At 38.3% G+C, this 18,941-nt stretch overlaps 1 pseudogene; it reads right to left on the bottom strand.

Annotated features, from left to right (window-relative positions):
• Window positions 1–11,176: 11,176 nt before the first annotated feature.
• LOC112619419 lies at window positions 11,177–18,088 on the bottom strand (annotated as a pseudogene).
• Window positions 18,089–18,941: the final 853 nt, after the last annotated feature.

Below are 18,941 nucleotides of genomic sequence, written 5' to 3' on the forward strand. Positions count from 1 at the left end.
ACAGATCTCAGAGGTGGGAACTTGAGTTCCTGCAAATCTCACCATGGAGGGCCAAAGTACTCTTGGCCGCTAAGTAAGCTTGAAAGGCTGTCTAGGTCCTAAGTAGTGCAACTCTTAGGCAAGTTCTAGGGAGGAAGTAGGTCCAGAGACAGTGGACTGGGGGTGGAGGGCATGTGACATACTGAGACACCAGCTAGGGCAGCCAAGGAAGTGCTGGCATCATCCCTTTCCAGGGTGCACAGTTAGTGTCTCCAAAAGAAACCCCTTCCTTCTGCTTGAGGAGAGGAGAGGAAAGAGTGGGGCTGACTTCATCTTCCATCTTGGATACCAGCTCAGCCATAGCAGCATAGGGAACCAGTCAGAGTCATGAGGCCCCTGTTCCAGGTCCTAGCTCCCAGATGACATTTCTAGACACAGCCTGGGTTAGAAGGGAAACTGCTGCCTTGAAGGAAAGGATCCAGTACTGGCATTATTCAGCTAACTAAAGAGCCCTACATCAAGGGCCTTGGGTGAGCCTCTGAGACTTGCTGGCTTCAGGTGAGACTCAGCATATAACCAGCTGTGGTGGCTTCAGGGCAAAACTCCTTCTGCCTGAGAAAAGCAGAGGGAAAACTAAAGAAGACCTTGTCTTGCACCATAGGTACCAACATTGCCACAGGAGAGTAGAGCACCAAGAGGGCTCTTGGATACCCTAATTCCAGAGCTTGACTCTTGGACAACATTTCTGGACCTGCCCTGGGCCAGAGAGGAGCCCATTGCCCTAAGGGTGAGTCCCAGGCCACTGCAAGCTGACTTCAGAGACCTTGGGCCTTAAGGGAACATTGGTGGTAATCTGGCAGTACTTCTTGTAGCCAGGGGTGGCAGTGGCTATTGGGTAAGGCTCCTCTGCCTTTGGAAAAGGGAGGGAAGAGTGGGAAGGACTGCATCTTGTGGTTTTGGTTCCAGCTCAGTCATAATACAGTAAAACATCAGGTAGAGGATAGCACCTCTGGACCCACCAAGGGTTTGGGGGACCTCTCCACCCTGAGGGGAAGAACAGAGGCCCAGCTGGCTTTGGCACCCGTGGATGGTAGAGCCCCAGGACCTTGGTCAAACATAGGCAGTAGCCAGGGAGTGGTTACAGCAGGCCTTGGTTGAGACCCAGTGCTACACTGGCTTCAGGTCTGGCCCAGCACAACCATGGTGGTGGTGGCCACAGGAGTGGTTGTGTCACTCCATCCCCAACTTTAGGTGACTCAGAACAGAAAGAGACTGTATGTTTGGGAGAAAGTAAGGGAAGAGAACAAGAGTCTCTGCCTGGTAATCCAGAGAATTCTCCCAGATTTTGTCCAAGACCATCAAGGTGTTGGTGGTCCACAAGTCTGCAAGAAACACAGTGTTATTGTGCTTGGAGTGTCCCTTAAAGCAGAAACAGCTTAGATCACAACATTCAAGTCCTTTGAAGTATCTGGAAAGCCTTCCCCAGAACAACAGCTACAAATAAGCCCAGACAGTGAAGACTACAATAAATACCTCTCTTCAATGCCCAGAGACCAAAGAACATCTACTAGTATCAACACCATCCAGGAAAGTATGACCTCACCAAATGAACTAAATAAGGCACCAGGGACCAATCCTGGAGAAACAAAGATAGGTAACCTTTTAGATAGAGAATTCTAAATAGCTGCATTGAGGAAACTCAAAGAAATTCAAGATAACACAGAGAAGGAATTCAGAATTCTATCAGATAAATTTAACAAAGAGATTGTAATAATTAAAAAGAATACGCAGAAATTATGGAGCTGAAAAATGCAATTGGAATACCGAAGAATGCATCGGAGTCCTTTAATAGAAGAATGAATTAAGCAGAAGAAAGAATTGGTGAGTTTGTAGGGAGGCTATTTGAAAACACACAACCAGAGGAGACAAAAGAAAAAAGAATAAAAAACAATGAAGCATGCCTACAGGATCTAGAAAATATCCTCAAAAGGGCAAATCTAAGAGTTATTGGCCTTAAAGTGGAGGTAGGGGAAGAGGTAGGCATAGAAAGTTTATTCAAAGGGATAATGACAGGTAACTTCCCAAACCTAGAGAAAGATATCAGTATCCAAGTACAAGAAAGTTATAGAACACCAAGCAGATTTAATCCAAAGAAGACTACCTCAAGGCATTTAATAATCAAACACCCAAAAGTCAAAGATAAAGAAACGATCCTGGAAGTAGCAAGAGAAAAGAAACAAATAACATACCATGAAGCTCCAATATGTGTGGCAACAGACTTTTCAGTGGAAACCTTACAGGTCAGAAGATAGTGGCATGACATATTTAAAATGCTGAAGGAAAAAATTTTTACCCTAGAATTATTTATCTGGTGAAAATATCATTCAAACATGAAAGAGAAATAAAGACTTCCCCAGACAAACAAAAGCTGGGGGATTTCATCAATACCAAACCTGTCCTACAAGAAATGCTAAAGGGAGTACTTCATTCAGAAAGAATAAGACATTAATGAACAATAAACAATCACCTGAAGGTACAAAACTTACTAGTAATAGTAAGTACCCAGAAAAACACAGAATATTATAACACTGTAACTGCGGTGTGTAAACTACTTTTATTCTAAGTAGAAAAACTAAATGAACCAATCAAAAATCACAAAAACAACATTTCAAGACATAGTATAATAAGATACAAATAGAAACAACAAAAAGTTTAAAAAAGTGGGGTAACAAAGTTAAGGTGATTTTTTAATAGTTTTCTTTTTGCTAGTTTGTTTTTGCAAATAGTGTTGTTATCAGATTAAAATGATGGGTTATAAGATAGTATTTGCAAGCCTCATGGTAATCTCAAACCAAAAAACATACAATGGATACACAAAAAATAAAAAGCAAGAAACTAAATCATATCACCTGAAAAAATGATCTTCACTCGAGGAAGACAGGATCGTAAGAAAGAAGGAAAAAAAGACTACAGAACAACCAGAAAACAAGTAATAAAATGGCAGGAGTAAGTTCCTACTTATCAGTAATAACATTGAATGTAAATGGACTGAACTTTCCAATCAAAAGACATAGACTGGCTGAATGGATAAAAAAACAAGACCCATTGATCTGTTGCCTACAAGAAATACACATCACCTATAAAGACACAAATAGACTGAAAACAAAGGAATGGCAAAAGATATTCCATGCCAACAGAAACCAAAAAAGAGTAGGAATCACTATATCAGACAAAACAGGTTTCAAGACGAAACCTATAAGAAGAGACAAGGTCACTATAGAGTGATAAAGGAGACAGTTCAGCAAGAGGATATAACAATTTTAAATATATATGCATCCAACACAGGAGCACCCAGATATATAAAGGAAATATTACTACAGCTAAAGAGAGAGATGGGCTTCAGTACAATAATAGCTGGAGAATTCAACACCGTACTTTCATCATTGAACAGATCTTCCAGACAGGATATCAATGAAGAAATCTCAGGCTTAATGTGCACTCTAGACCAAATGGATCTAAAAAGGATTTACAGACCATTTCTCATCCAAGAGTTGCAGAATACACATTCTCTTCTTTAGCATCTGGATTATTCTCAAGGATAGACCATATGTTAGGTTATAAAACAAGACTTAAAACATGTAAAAAATTGAAATAGTATCAAGCATCTTCTCTGACCACAATGGAATAAAACTAGAAATTAATAACAAGATAAATTTAGGAAACTATGCAAATACATTGAAATTAAATAATATGCTCATGAATGACCAGTGGGTCAATGGAGAAATTAAGAAGAAAATTGAAAAATTTCTGGAAACAAATGATAATGGAAATACAACCTACCAAAACCTATGGGATACAGCAAAAACAGTATGAAGAGGGAAGTTTATAGCTGTAAGTGCCTACATCAAAAAAGAGAAAAAACCTTCAAATAATCTAACAAAGAATCTTAAAAAGCTAAATAAAAAAAAAAAGAGCAAAGTAAACCCCCAAATCAGTAGAAGAAAAGAAATAACAAAGATTAGAGCAGAAATAAGTGAAATTGAAATTTTCAAAATACAAAAGATCAGTGAAACAAAAAGCTGATTTTTAAAAAAGTTAAACAAAATTGACAAATTGGCCTTTAGCCAAACAGAAAAAAGAGAACATTTAAATAAATAAAACCAGAAATGAAAAAGGAGACATTACAATTGATACTGCAGAAATTCATAGGGTCATTAGTAGTTTTTATGAGCAACTGTATGCCAATAAATTGGAAATTTTAGAAGAAATGGAAACATTCCTAGATACATACAACCTACAAAAGTTGAATCAGAAAGAAATCGAAAATCTGAACAGACCAATAACAAGTAATGAGATCAAAGCTGTCATAAAAAGTCTCCGACTAAAGAAAAGCCCAGGAACCAATGGCTTCACTGCTGAATTCTACCAAACATTTAAATAACTAATGTCAATCCTACTGAAACTATTCTAAAAAATAGAGAGGAAGGGAACACTTCCAAACTCATTATAAAAGGTGAGTACTAGCCTGATACCAAAACCAGATAAAGACACACAATAAAAAAACCCTGAAAACAAGCAAAAAAACCCACAGCCCAATATCTCTGATGAATATTGATGCAAACATCCTCAACAGAATGCTAGTAAACTGAATTCAACAATATATTAGAAAGCTCTTCATTATGTCCTAGGATTTATCCCTGGGATGCAAAGATGGTTCAACTTACGCAAATCAATCAATGTGATACACCATATTAGCAGAATGAAGGATACAAAACATATGATCATTTTAATTGATGCTTAAAAAGCATTTGGTAAAATTCAACATCCCTTCATGATAAAAACCTTAAAAAATCTGGGGATAGAGGGAACATGCCTCAAGATAATAAAAGCCATATATGATAGATGCTCAGCTAGTATCATACTAAATGGGGAAAACCTGAAAGCCTTTCCTCCAAGATCTGCAACATGGCAAGGACACACAATGTCACCAGTGTTATTCAACATAGTATTAGAAGTCCTAGCTAGAGCAATCAGACAAGAGAAAGATATAAAGAGCATCCAAGCTGGAAAGAAACAAGTCAAATTATCCTTGTTTGTGGATGATATGATCTTATATTTGGAAAAACCTAAAGACTCCACGGGAAATCTATTAGAACTGATCAACAAATTCAGTAAAGTTACTGGATATGAAATCAACATACAAAACCAGTAGGATTTCTATATGCCAACAGCAAAAAATATGAAAAAGAAATAAAAAAGTAATCCCATTTACAATAACTACACATAAAATTAAATACCTAGAAATTAATCTAACCAAAAGACTGAAAGATCTCTATGATGAAAACTGTAAAACACTGATGAAAGAAATGGAAGAGGACACCAAAAAATGAAAAAAAAAAATTCCATGTTTATGTATTGAAAGAATCAATATTATTAAAATGTCCATACTACTCAAAGCAATCTACAAATTTAATGCAATCCCTATCAAAATGTCAATGATATTCTTCATAGAAATAGAAAAAACAATTCTAAAATTTATATGGAACCACAAAAGATCCAGAATTGCCAAAGCTATCCTAAGCAAAGAGAACAAAACTAGAGGAATCACATTATCTGACTTCAAATTATACTGCTACTGGCATAAAAAACAGACACATAGACTAATGGAACAGAGTAGAGAATCCAGAAACAAATCCACACACCTACAGTGAACTCATTTGCAACAAAGGTTCAAGAACATACACTGGGGAAAAGACCGTCTCTACAATCAATGGTGCTGGGAAAACTGGATATCCATATGCAGAAGAATGAAACTAGACCCCTATCTCTTGGTATACACAAAAATCAAATCAAGGTCGGGCGCGGTGGTCACTCCTGTAATCCCAGCACTTTGGGAGGCCAAGAGGGGCGGATCACCTGAGGTCAGGAGTTTGAGACCAGCCTGGACAACCTGGTGAAACCCCATCTCTACTAAAAATACAAAAATTAGTTGGGTACGGTGACCGGCACCCATAATCCCAGCTACTCAGGAGGCTGCCACAGGGAATCGCTTGAAGCCAGGAGGTGGAGGTTGCGGTGATCTGAGATCACGCCACTGCACTCCAGCCTGGGTGACAGAGCAAGACTCCGTTAAAAAAAGAAAAAAAAAAAAAGTCAAATCAAAATGGATTAAAGACTTAAATGTAAGACCTCAAGCCATGAAACTACTACAAGAAAACATAAAGAAACATCGCTAGGGCATAGATCTGGGCAAAAATTTTTTGAGCAGCACCCCACAAGCACAGGCAACCGAAGCAAAAATGAACAAATGAGATCACATCAAGTTAAAAAGCTTCTATAAAGCAAATTATACAATCAATAAAGTGAAGAGACAACCCACAGAGTGGGAGAAAATATTTGCAAGCTACCTGTCTGACAAGGGATTAACAATCAGAATATACAAAGAGCTCAAACAACTCTATAGAAAAAAATCTAATAATCTGATCAAAAGATGGACAAAAGATTTGAATAGACATTTCTCAAAAGAAGACACACAAAATGGCAAACAGGCTTATACAAAGGTACTCAATGGTCAGGTGTGGTGCCTCACACCTGTAATTTCAGCACTTTGGGAGGCCAAGACGGGTGGATCAACTGAGGTGAGTAGTTTGAGACCAGCCTGGCCAACATGGTGAAACCCCATCCCTACTAAAAAGTCAAAAATTAATCAGGCATGGTGGTGCACATCTGTAATGCAGGCTACTCAGGAGGCTGATGCAGGAGAATCGCTTGAACCTGGGAGGTGGAGGTTGCAGTGAGCAGAAATCATGCCACTGTACTCCAGCCTGGGTGACAGAGAGGGACTTCATCAAGAAAAAAAAAAAGTGCTCAACATTATTGATCATCAGAGAAATGCAAATCAAAACTACAATAAGAATAAGAATATAATCTCACCCCAGTTAAAATGGCTTATATCCAAAGTCAGGCAATAACAAATCCTGGCAAGGATGTGGAGGAAAAGGGACCCTTGTATACTGTTGGTAGGAATGTAAATTAGTGCAACCACTATGGAGAACAGTTTGCAGGTTCCTCAAAAAACTCAAAATTGAACTACCATATGATCCAGCAATCCCAGTATATTTCCCAAAGAAAGGAAATCAGTGTATTGAAGAGGTATCTGGACTCCTATGTTTGTTGCAGCAGTGTTTACAAAAGCTAAGACTTGGAAGCAGCCTAAGTGTTCATCACCAGATGAATGGATAAAGAAAATGTGGTACATATACACAATGGAGTACTACTCAGCCGTAAAAAAGAATGAGATTTAGTCATTTTCACCAACATGGATGGGACTGGAGATGAGTGTGTTAAATGCAATAAACCAGGCACAGAAAGCCAAACGTTGCATGTTCTTACTTATTTGTAGGATCTAAAAATAAAAACAATTAAACTCACGGACACAGAGAGTAGAAGGATGGTTACCAGTGGCTGGGAAGGGTAGTGGGGCAATAGTGGGGAGAATAGAATAGAAAGAATGAATAAGACCTACTATTTGATAGCACAACAGGGTAACTATAGTCATTAATAACTGTACATTTTTAAATACAGAGTGTAATTGAATTATTTGCAACTCAATGGATAAATACTTAAGAGGATGGAATACACCATTCTTCATGATGTGCTTATTTCACATTGCATGCCTGTATCAAAACTTCTCAAGTACTCCACAAATATATACACCTACTATATACCCACAAAACTTAAAATATGTAAATAGCTGATAAGTACATGAAAACATACTTAACATCATTTGTTGTCAGGGAAATACAAAATAAGCTACAATGTTATAACACTACACATGCACTGAAATGGCTAGAATTAAGAAGACTGACCACACCAGGTGTTAGTGAGGTTATGAGGCAAGTGGAACTCTCATTCATTATTGGTGAGAATGTAAAAAGTTACAATCACTTTGGAAAACAGCTTCACAGTTTCTTGTAAAGTTAAATATACACTTACCACATGACCCAGCAATTCCACTCCTTAGTATTTACTGAAGAGAAATGAGAACATATGGACTTGCATAAGAATGTTCATAGCAGCTTTATTTGTAATAGCCCCAAACTGGAAACAACCCAAATATCCAAACGAGTGAATGAATATACTAATTGGATACATCTATTCAATGGAATATTACTCAGCAATAAAATAAAACAAATTATTAATAGAAAAACATGGATGAATCTTAAAAAATTGACCAGAGCAAAAGATGTCAGATGAAAAGGAAGAAAAAGCAGCTTGATACAAAAAGGCACACATTTTTTTTTTTTTTTGAGACGGAGTCTCGCGCTGTGTCACCCAGGCTGGAGTGCAGTGGCGCGATCTCGGCTCACTGCAAGCTCCGCCTCCCAGGTTCAGGCCATTCTCCTGCCTCAGCCTCCGAGTAGCTGGGACTACAGGCGCCCGCCACCACACCCGGCTAGTTTGTTTCGTATTTTTAGTAGAGACGGGGTTTCACCATGTTAGCCAGGATGGTCTGGATCTCCTGACCTCGTGATCCGCCCGCCTCGGCCTCCCAAAGTGCTGGGATTACAGGCTTGAGCCACCGCGCCCGGCCAAAGGCACACATTTTATATAATTTATTTATATAAAATTTTAGAGAAAATTAATCTAATTTAAAATGATAAAATGCAAATCAGTGGTGGCCAGAGGCGGTATGTGGAGATTAAGATTTGACATGAGGAAATCTTTTGCATTGTAAGTGAATTAGTTGACCTGCCTATTGGGAAGTTTAAGTGGAGTCATATCCTCTCACTGCTCTAATACTGCCTGATTCTTTGTCTGAGTCTCAGTTTAGATGTCTTTGATCCAGAAAGCCTTTTGTGATCTCCTTTCTATATCATTTCCATTTCATCCCACCGCTGACACTTCTCCTGTGCTTCCATAATACCTTAATCTTCCTATATCATAACACTTACCTTACTATGTTATAATTTAATAGTTACTTGATTGATTAGTAAGCTATCACCTCAAAAGTTTTCTCATGGTCCTTGAAAATTCTTTCCCCATAACTCTCTGTCAAGCCTCAAGTAACCAGTGATCTGTTTTCTGTCACCGAGGAGTAGTTAGTATTTTCCATAAATGAAATCATGTATTACATAGTCTTATTTGTCTTCTTTCTTTTACTTAGCTTAATTATTTTGAGATTCATCCATGCTGTTTCTTGTATCATAGTTCATTCATTTTTATTACCAAGTGGTATTTCATTCCATTGATATACCTCAATTTGTCTATCCAGTCACAGGTTAATGGATACTTGGGTCTTCTCAGTTTGAAGTTATTACAAATAAAACTTTTATGAATATATTTGTAGAAAATATATTTGTTAACCATTTGTTAAAAAGACTACCCTTTCTCCAGTGAATTGCTTTTGTATCATTTTGAAAATCAGTTGTGATGGTCTCCATCTAGACAGTATTCAGTTCCATTGCTTTATCTTAATGCCAATTACATACTATCTTGATTTTTGTAGTTTATAATAATTCCTAAAGACAATGTAAGTTCCCTAACGTTCTTCTTCTTCTTCTTCTTTTTTTTTTTTTCCAGGTTTTTGGCTATTCTAGGTTTTTTCCATTTCCAGAAAAATTTTAGAAACAGCTTAGCAATTTCTTTTTTGGGGGGATGGGGTTTTGCTCTGCCACCCAGGCTGGAGTGCAGTGGTGTGAATACGGCTTACTGTAGCCTCACCTCCTGGGATCAAGTGATCCTCCCACCTCAGCCTTCCGAGTATCTGGGAACACAGGGGTGTGCCACTGTGTCTAGCTAATTTTAAAAATTTATTGTAGAGACAGGGTTTCACTATGTTGCTCAGGCTAGTGTCAAATTTCTGGGCTCAAGCAATATTTTCATCTTGGCCTCTCAAAGTGCTGGGATTACAGCCACTGTTTGAAATTATAGTTTCAAAATTTCTTTAAAAAAAATAAAAATAAAAGCCTTAATGAATTTATACATCAATTTGGGGAGAATTTATTTTCTAACAATATAGAGCCTTCTGACATGAACACAGTGAATCTCCCTATTTATTTAGGTCTTCTCTCATCTCTCTAAGTAGTGTTTTGTAGTTTTCAGGGCATAGGTCTTGCACATAATTTGTCAGGTCTATACCTAAGCATTTCTTATTTTCGATGCTATTAAATAGTATTTTTATTTCAATTTCTGATTGTTTGTTGCTAGTATATAAAAAATACAATTGACTTTTGTATATTAATCTTGTAGTCTACAACTCTCCTAAAATTTATTAGTAATGGCCTTTTTATTGGATTTTCTCCATAGATGATCATGTTATATTCAAAAGAAGTCCATTTTACTTCAATCTTTCCAATCTAAGAGCCTTTTGTTTCTGTCTCTTGCCTCATTGACCAAGCTAGAACCTCCAGTGTAATGGTGAGTAGAAATAGAGTCATCTTATTCCTGATCTTAGGGGGAAAGCATTCTATCTTTTGCCATTAAATATGATGTTAATTCTAGGTTTTTCAAAGACATGTTTTATCAGGTTGAGGGAATTCTTTGCAATTTCAAGTTTGATGAGAGTTTTTGCCAGGCATGAATGTTGGATTTTGTCTAATACCTTTTCTTTTTTTTGTTTACACAAACAAAATGTATTTTGTTTAAAAATATAATTTACATATATATACACCCACACAGGGGAAATAACAAAATGTTAATACTAGCGAATTTCTAGAGTTGGCATATTAAGTCAGAGGGGTATTGATGAATAGATGTAGTTTATTAAATTTTTTCCTGTATTTCCTAAATTTTCTATAAGTAACTTCTACTATTTTTTTTTTTTTTTTGAGATGAAGTCTTGCTCTGTCACCCAGGCGGGAGTACAATGGCCTGATCTCAGCTCACTACAACCTCTGCCTCTCAGATTCAAGCTATTCTCCTGCCTCAGCTTCCCGAGTAGCTGGGATTACAGGTGCCTGCCACCACACCCAGCTAATTTTTGTATTATTAGTAGAGGTGGGGTTTCACCATGTTGGCCAGCCTGGTCTTGAACTCCTGACCTCAAGTGGTCTGTCCGCCTCAGCCTTCCAAAGTGCTGGGATTACAGGCGTGAGCTGCCACGCCCAGCCTGTAGTATTTTTATAATAGAAAAAAATGTTATTTTAAAAAATATCCCATATGCTTTCAAAGTAGAATAAATTCAAAATATTTACACTTACTCATTTTCATCTTCACTGTCAAAAGAAAGGAGGCTACTGTTTTTTATTTGTTTTTGTGAGTTCTTTTTGACTGAGTCCTGATTTATTTCATCTTAATTTGTCTTCTTCTTTTTTGAGCTTGCTGTTAAACCTTCTGAGGGATGCTTGACTGGTGCTTCACTGGTTTTTGATATATGATTCTTCCCTCAGCTGGAGCTGGTTCTTCATCTGCTTGGGCGGCCTTTATTTCTGCTGAAATTTTCATGACTTCTTCAACTGACAGGTCTCCCTTTTTTAAAACCACCGCTTGAGGCTGTTCATCTTTGTCACTGTGATCCTCATTTTCATCTGGGAGATGAGGCTGGATTCTCTCGGTCTCTACGGTGGGCTCCTCCCTACAGCCCACCCACTCCTTGAAGTGAGCCAGGAATGCTGGCCCGGCTGGCCGCCCATCTTGTCCGATGCTTTTTCTGCATCTATGTTGACAATAATAGTTATTCATTTTTAGTCTATTAACATGGTGAATGACATTGATTCATTTTTGAATGTTACATCAAATAATAATCTCTATTGTTTGTTGCTAGTAACTTAGGATTATTATGATCTTTTGATAAATTTATCCCATTATCATTATTAAATGACCCACTTTATTTTTTAAAATCTACTTTGATAGTAACATAGCCACTCTAGCTTTCTTTTAATTAGTGTTAGCATGTTATATCTTTTTTGCCTTTTAAATTTTAACCTGTGTGTGTCCGTTTGTTTATTTATTTATTTTGAGACAGAGTCTCACTTTGTCTCCCAGGCTGAAGTACAGCGGTGAGATCTCGGCTAACTGTAACCTCCGCCTTTCAGGTTCAAGCGATTCTTGTGCCTCACCATTCTGAGTAGCTGGGACTATAGGTGTGTGCCACCACACCTGGCTAATTTTTGTGGTTTTAGTAGAGATGGGGTTTCACCATCTTGGCCAGGCTAGTCTTGAACTCCCTGCCTCAAGAGATCCACCTGCCTTGGCCCCCAAAGTGCTGGGATTATAGGTGTGAGCCACCATGCCAGGTCCATGTCTTTATATTTAAAGTGGATTTCTGAAGTGGGAGGATTGCTTGAGGCCAGGAGTTCAAGATCAGCCTGGGCAACATAGTGAGACCCTGTCTCTACAAAAAAATTAAAAAATTGGCCGGGTGCAGTGGTTCATGCCTGTAATCCCAGCACTTGGGAGGCTGAGGCAGGTGTATCACCTGAGGTCAAGAGTTCGAGACCAGCCTGGCCAACATGGTGAAACCCCATCTCTACTAAAAATACAAAAATTAGCCGGGTGTAGTGGCAGGCGCCTATAATCCCAGCTATTCGAAAGGCTGAGGCAGGAGAATCGCTTGAACCTGGGAGAAGGAGGTTGCAGTGAGCCGAGCACGCCATTGCACTTTAGCCTGGGCGACAAGAGCAAAACTCTGTCTCAAAAAAAAAAAAAAAAAAAAAAAGAAAATTAGCTGGGCACGGTGGTACTTTGTTGGTTTATTAGCTATAATTCTTTGCTGTGTTATTTTAGTGGTTGCTTTAGGGTTTGTAGTAAACATATTTCTCCTATGCTGGATGCTTCCTGCCCTTGAACATCTGACTCCAAGTGCTTCAGCTTTTGGACTCTTGGACTTATACCAGTAGTTTGCCAGGGCTCTCGGGCCTTTGGTCACAGATTGAAGGCTGCACTGTCGGCTTCCCTACTTTTGAGGTTTTGGGACTCGGACTGGCTTCATTGCTGCTCAGCTTGCAGATGGCCTATTGTGGAACTTCACCTTGTGATCATGTGAGTCAATACTCCTTAAGAAACTCCCTTTCATACATACATCTATCCTATTAGTTCTGTTTCTAGAGAACCCTGACTAATACAGTTGGGTTTAAATCTACCACAGTTATTATTTGTTTTCTGTTTCTTATTCATTTCCTTTTTCTTCTTTTTGTGCCTACTTTAGATTAATGGAATATGTTTTATGATTCTTTAACTTATCATAGTTTGCCTTCAAGTGATATTATATTATACCACTTGATGCATAGGGTAATAACTCAATATGCTTCTGTTTCTCCCCTCCCAGCATCTGTGCTATAGTTAGCATGTATTTTACTTCCATGTATGTTATAAACACCACATAATTGGATGAGGGCTGCTAGAAAAAAAAACAAATAAAAATAAAGCTAACAAAAGCTTTTATAGAAGAAAAAAATCGGCCGGGCGCGGTGGCTCAAGCCTGTAATCCCAGCACTTTGGGAGGCCGAGACGGGCGGATCACGAGGTCAGGAGTTCGAGACCATCCTGGCTAACACGGTGAAACCCCGTCTCTACTAAAAAATACAAAAAACTAGCCGGGCGAGGTGGTGGGCGCCTGTAGTCCCAGCTACTCGGGAGGCTGAGGCAGGAGAATGGCGTAAAAACCCGGGAGGCGGAGCTTGCAATGAGCTGAGATCCGGCCACTGCACTCCAGCCTGGGCGACACAGCGAGACTCCGTCTCAAAAAAAAAGAAAAAAAGAAAAAACCTAGAATATCTTATTATTTTTGCTTTAAACAGTCAATTTTCTTTTAAAAAGATTTTAAAAATAAGAAAATAAGTATTTTATATTTACCCATGTAGTTAACATTTTTAGTGCCCTACATTGTTTAAAGTAGATTCAAATTTCCATCTGGTGTCGTTTTCCTTCTGCCTGAAGCATTTCTCTTAACTTTTTTTTTTTTTTTTTTGTAGCTTACGTCTGCTGATGATAAATTCTTTTAGCTTTTGTATGTCTGAGAAAGTAATTTTAACTTTGTTTTTAAAATATGCTTTCCTTAGGTATAAAAATCTAGGCTGACGGTTTTACTCATTCTTTCAGTACTTTAAAGATGTTCCAATGTTATCCAGCTTACTTATTTTTTGTTATCATTTGTATTAGATTGGTGCAAACACAATTTCGGTTTTTTCATTAAAAGTAATTGCAAACACCAAAATTACGTTTGCACCAACTTAATCTAATATGTTTGTTCCTTTGCCCATAATGTGTTCTTGTCCCCCTGACTGTTTTGATGTCTTCCCTATCACTGGTTTTAAACAATTTGATTAAGATAAGCCTTGGTGTAGTTTTCTTTGTATTTTTTAATTGAACTCTTTAGATTGGTGGATTATATTTTTTACCACATTTGAAATTTTTGACCATTATTTTTTCAAATATCTTGTCTGTACCCTTTTCTCTTTCCTTTCTTTGATGCACTCCAATTACAGGCATGTTAGTCTGCTTGAAATTATCCCACAGCTCACTAAAACTGTTTATTTTTTCTAACTTTTTGTTTTTGTGTGTTTTATTTTATATCCTTTCAATTTCTATACCTCCAGGTTACTAATCTTTTCTTCTGCAATGTATAATATGCCACAGATCTCACCAGGTGTTTTTCAGTTTCAGACGTTTATAGTTTTTATCTCTAGAAGTTCAATTTGGTTCTTTTAAAAATATCATCCATGTCTCTACTTACCATTCTCAACCTTTTTTCTAGCTTTTTGAACACATGAAATATAGTTATAATAACTATTTAACATCCTTGTCTACTAATTCTATCATCTGTCACTTTGAGTTGGTTTAGATTGATTTTTTTTTTTTTTTTTACCTTATTGTGGGTCGTATTTTCCTGCTTTTTTGAATGTCTGGCCGTTTTTGATTGGCTACTATACATTTAAAATTTTTGCTTGTTCTGTGCTGGTTGTTATTTTTATTACTATACGTATAACTTGAGCTTTCTTCATGGATATAGTTAAGTTTCAGTTATTGTTAATAAGCCTAGTTAGATAAAACCAGAGCAGCGTTTAGTCCAGTACTACTTTAGCTCACTACTGAAGCAAGACCCTTCTGAGCTCTTTTCCTGATACCTCATGAATTATGAAGTTTTCCACTTTGGTGAGTGGGAAAGGGGGCAATCCTCAGTCAGTGTAAATACTGGTATTAAATACCTCTCATCCAGTAGTTCTCAGCTGGGATAATTTTGCCCCATAGAGGGCATTTGACAATGTGTGGAGACACTTTTGGTTGTTACAACTGGTGGGGGTAGTGCTGCTGGCATCTAGTTGGTAGAAATTAGGATATTGCTAAATATCCTACAATGCAGTTCCCACAATACAGAATGTTTTGCCTCCAAATGTCAACAGTGCTGAGGTTGAGAAATCCTGCCTAATCCTGTGGGCTTGGGGTATTTTCTTCACATGTGTGTGCTGATCAACACTCAGGTGGAGTTGAGGAAGACCCTATTCAGTTCTCCAGATTTTTCTTTCTGTGCCGGTCTCTCCTCTCTGGAACTCTGCTCCAAAAACTCTAGCCATCTTGGCCTCCTCACCCTTACAGTTTTGTCTCCTCAAATCAAGAAGACTGCTGGGCTTTGTCCAGGCCCCCATTCCCACTCTAAGCTGAGGCCTGGAAACTCTCCAGGAAGTAAGTTGGAGAAATATTAGGGCTTTCCTCATTCATTTCTCTTCTTTAATAGACTACTATTTTACATTGCCATATATATATGGAAGCCATATATATATATATATATATATATCTGATTTTTAGTTTAGTTTTTTTTTCAAGCAGAAAGTTAATTCATATCCCTGTTACTCCATCTGGTATTAGAGCAAAAATCTGCTGTTGACAATTTTTTTTTTTTTTGAGACAGAGGAGTCTCGCTCTGTCACACAGGCTGGAGTGCAGTGGCACAATCTCGGCTCACTGCAACCTCTGTCTCCCAGGTTCAAGTGATTCTCCTGCCTCAGCCTCCCAGGTAGCTGGGATTACAGGTGCCTGCCACTGCGCCCAGCTAATTTTTTGTGTCTTTAGTAGAGATGGGGTTTCACCATGTTGGCCAGGCTGGTCTCAAACACCTAACTTCAGGTCTGCCTGCCTTGGCCTCCCAAAGTGCTGGGATTACAGGCATGAGCCACCGCGCCTGGCCATGCTTTTGACATTTTTGAAATTCAATTAAAATCATAGCATTGCTCTAGATCAGTGGTCAAAAGCTTTCCATAGCTAAATCTTCCTCACAGGAGTATTTTGATTATTTAATTTTTTCAAGTAGGTTGCCAAAACTGAAAAGTAGGGGGATTTTCACATAAAAACCCAAAACTTTCAGCTATTCTTGAAACATCCTCTTGGGGAATCTCAAAACAACTTGAGAGTACTTAAGAGGGTAATCTTTAGCAATCCAGACATTGGAGGGTGATAGGTGGGCTGGATTTCTTCTTCATTGCCCCCAAACTTCACCCTTCATTCTTTTCTGTCATGCCCTGTGCCATCCTGCCTCCTCCATACAGGAGGTTGACCTCTATGACTGTATCAACAGATTGTTTAGCCCTTTGGATTCTCACTGGGTTCAGCCAAACAGGAGCACTGGCAGGGGATTTGAGGGTGGGAGGAGAGAGTCTGGCCTCCCTCTTGATGGTTTACCAAAGGTTGGTTAAGTTCTTCCTAAAGCTGCAGCCTTTGTCAAATGGTCTTGTCCACTCCACTCTCTCTTTGGATCTGGCAACCTTGCCTACATACAAGGAAGCTGGCAAACGTAGAGAAACCAAATACCTAGTGGACCTTATTGCCAGCCTAAGAATGTGATTCATATATGTATATATTTTTTTCCAAAACTCTGATGGGAAACAGGGCATTGCAAGGCTTGGAAATGCTTGCTTGTCCTTTTCCAGTGAGTTTGTTTTTGTTGAGAGGGAAAGAGGAATGGGAGAGAGTTATTTTGAGACATATATCTCCAGATTAAGATTTAGTTGTATTTCTAGAGACTCTCTTCTATTTAAATTCTGTTTTTCAGATATGTGTTTCATCAATGTCATTAGGATCACCTTCCGTAGTCTAGTCAATTCACCGAATCTGTTTTGACAGCTCTGAACAGAAGAGTACCTAATGGAAATATTGGATACCACCTTAACCATTTTTTCCCAGTTGTCTTCTGCACTCTGTAATCTCAGCTTACAGTTATTAGCCCTGGGGAACAAATACACACTCCCACATACAAGCATATCTACACATTTTTGCACACTAATTCAACCCATGCTTCTCTGTGCTCTTCTATAACAGCTATGTAGTCCGTGTCTGTGGTCTTCTAAATATTTAGTGATGAGCACAGACTGTTGGTTAATTTTATCAACAATCGTCTTTTCAGCAGAGGAACTTGAATCCTGAAAGAAGTAAAATGCCAAAGATCATTCTTGGGTTTTAGATCTGTAAGATAAAGACAAAACTGTCCTGCCAAGATTAAGAAAACCAGCAAATATGTAGGATGAAGAACATATATTCTGTGGATTCACTACCCCAAAGCTATATAGGCCAAAGTGTGCAATGAAGAAGGCACCACTCCATGATAGGCTTAAGAAAAGGCTGAGTGTGGTGACTCATGCCTATAATTTCAGTGCTTTGGGAGACTAAAGTGGGAGGCTGAAGTGGAAGGATTTTGAGCCCTGAATTGCAAGATTAACCTGGGCAACATAGTGAGAACCTATCTCTACAATTTTTTTTTTTTTTTTTTAAATTAGCCAAGTATAGTGGTGTGCACCTGTAGTTCTAGCTACTCGAGAGGCTGTGGTAGAAGGATTGCTTGAGCCTACAACTTTGAGGCTGCAGTAAGCTATGATTGCACCTGAAACACGGTCTCAAAAAAAAAAAAGAAAGAAAGAAAGAAAGAAAGAAAGAAAGAAAATAGAAGAGGAAGAAGAAAAAGAAGAAAAATTAATCATGGATACATTTGAATTTCAAATATTGTTCATCCTCTGAAAAACATAAACAATAATAAAAACTATCCTTTCAAATTTAATGTTTTCATGACTAAACATATTTCCCAAGCCTCTGAAATATTGTATGTCCAAAGTATAGGGTCTAACCCATGATACACTGCCAAATCAATGAGTTCCTCAAGGGGCTTGGCAAACCACAAAACCATAGTGATACTTGGTTCTTGCCTCTGTATAGTGGGGTTTACAGAACTAGAGCAGTCTCTAAGGTGCCTCCCAGCTCTCCAATTCAGTAACTCAAGGAATGATGACTGATTTAAGGATTTAGGAAGAAGTTCTAGTCAAGAGAAGGCTATATACTTATGACATTAATATTGAGTCATTTCAAGAAGAAATGGTGGCAATCTAAGACCATTGCAGGAAACATTCTGATTGCCTGAAGGTTTGTGGAATAGTCTACAATTTAGTGTCTGGGACGAGGAAGGGAACAAGATGGTGGCAATGGTATCTACATGTTCAAATCTACCCTTGTTATTCTTTGAATTTCCGTGATGGTCTCTCTCAGTAACCAACTCCATCCGGTTCTAGAAGTTCTAGGCTGTGAATTGTGGATAGTAACTTGGACTTTCCCCACACCTTTCTCTCCCTCAGATTCCTCCCTCAATCCTTTCCAAACGAAGTGGTAAGAAACCACTTCTCTTGTCATAAATGAAATCACTCCCCTCCCCGCTTAACAACCAAACTGTTCAATAGTCTTTTTTTTTTTTTTTTTTTTAGCACTTATGATTTCCATATGATGCTCCTCCTTATGAGTTATTGAAATACATTTTTAAAGGGATTAGGAAATTGATAATTTGCCCTGGGAGTAGAAAAGCAGATGGAAACCTACTTTATCACTTTGTTATGCATTGGTTTAATGTGATTTCTTAGCAATTTGGGGCATATTAGACTGTTTTAATAAATATGTTTCATCCACTAAGTCTTACCAATTTATGCATTTTTTCTATTTTACACTTAGACTTCTGTGTCCCATGTTCCCCAGAAGGCCTCTCTGCTTTCCTG

This window comes from Theropithecus gelada, chromosome 2, assembly GCF_003255815.1.
Source record: "Theropithecus gelada isolate Dixy chromosome 2, Tgel_1.0, whole genome shotgun sequence".
Classification (NCBI taxonomy): Eukaryota; Metazoa; Chordata; class Mammalia; order Primates; family Cercopithecidae; genus Theropithecus; species Theropithecus gelada.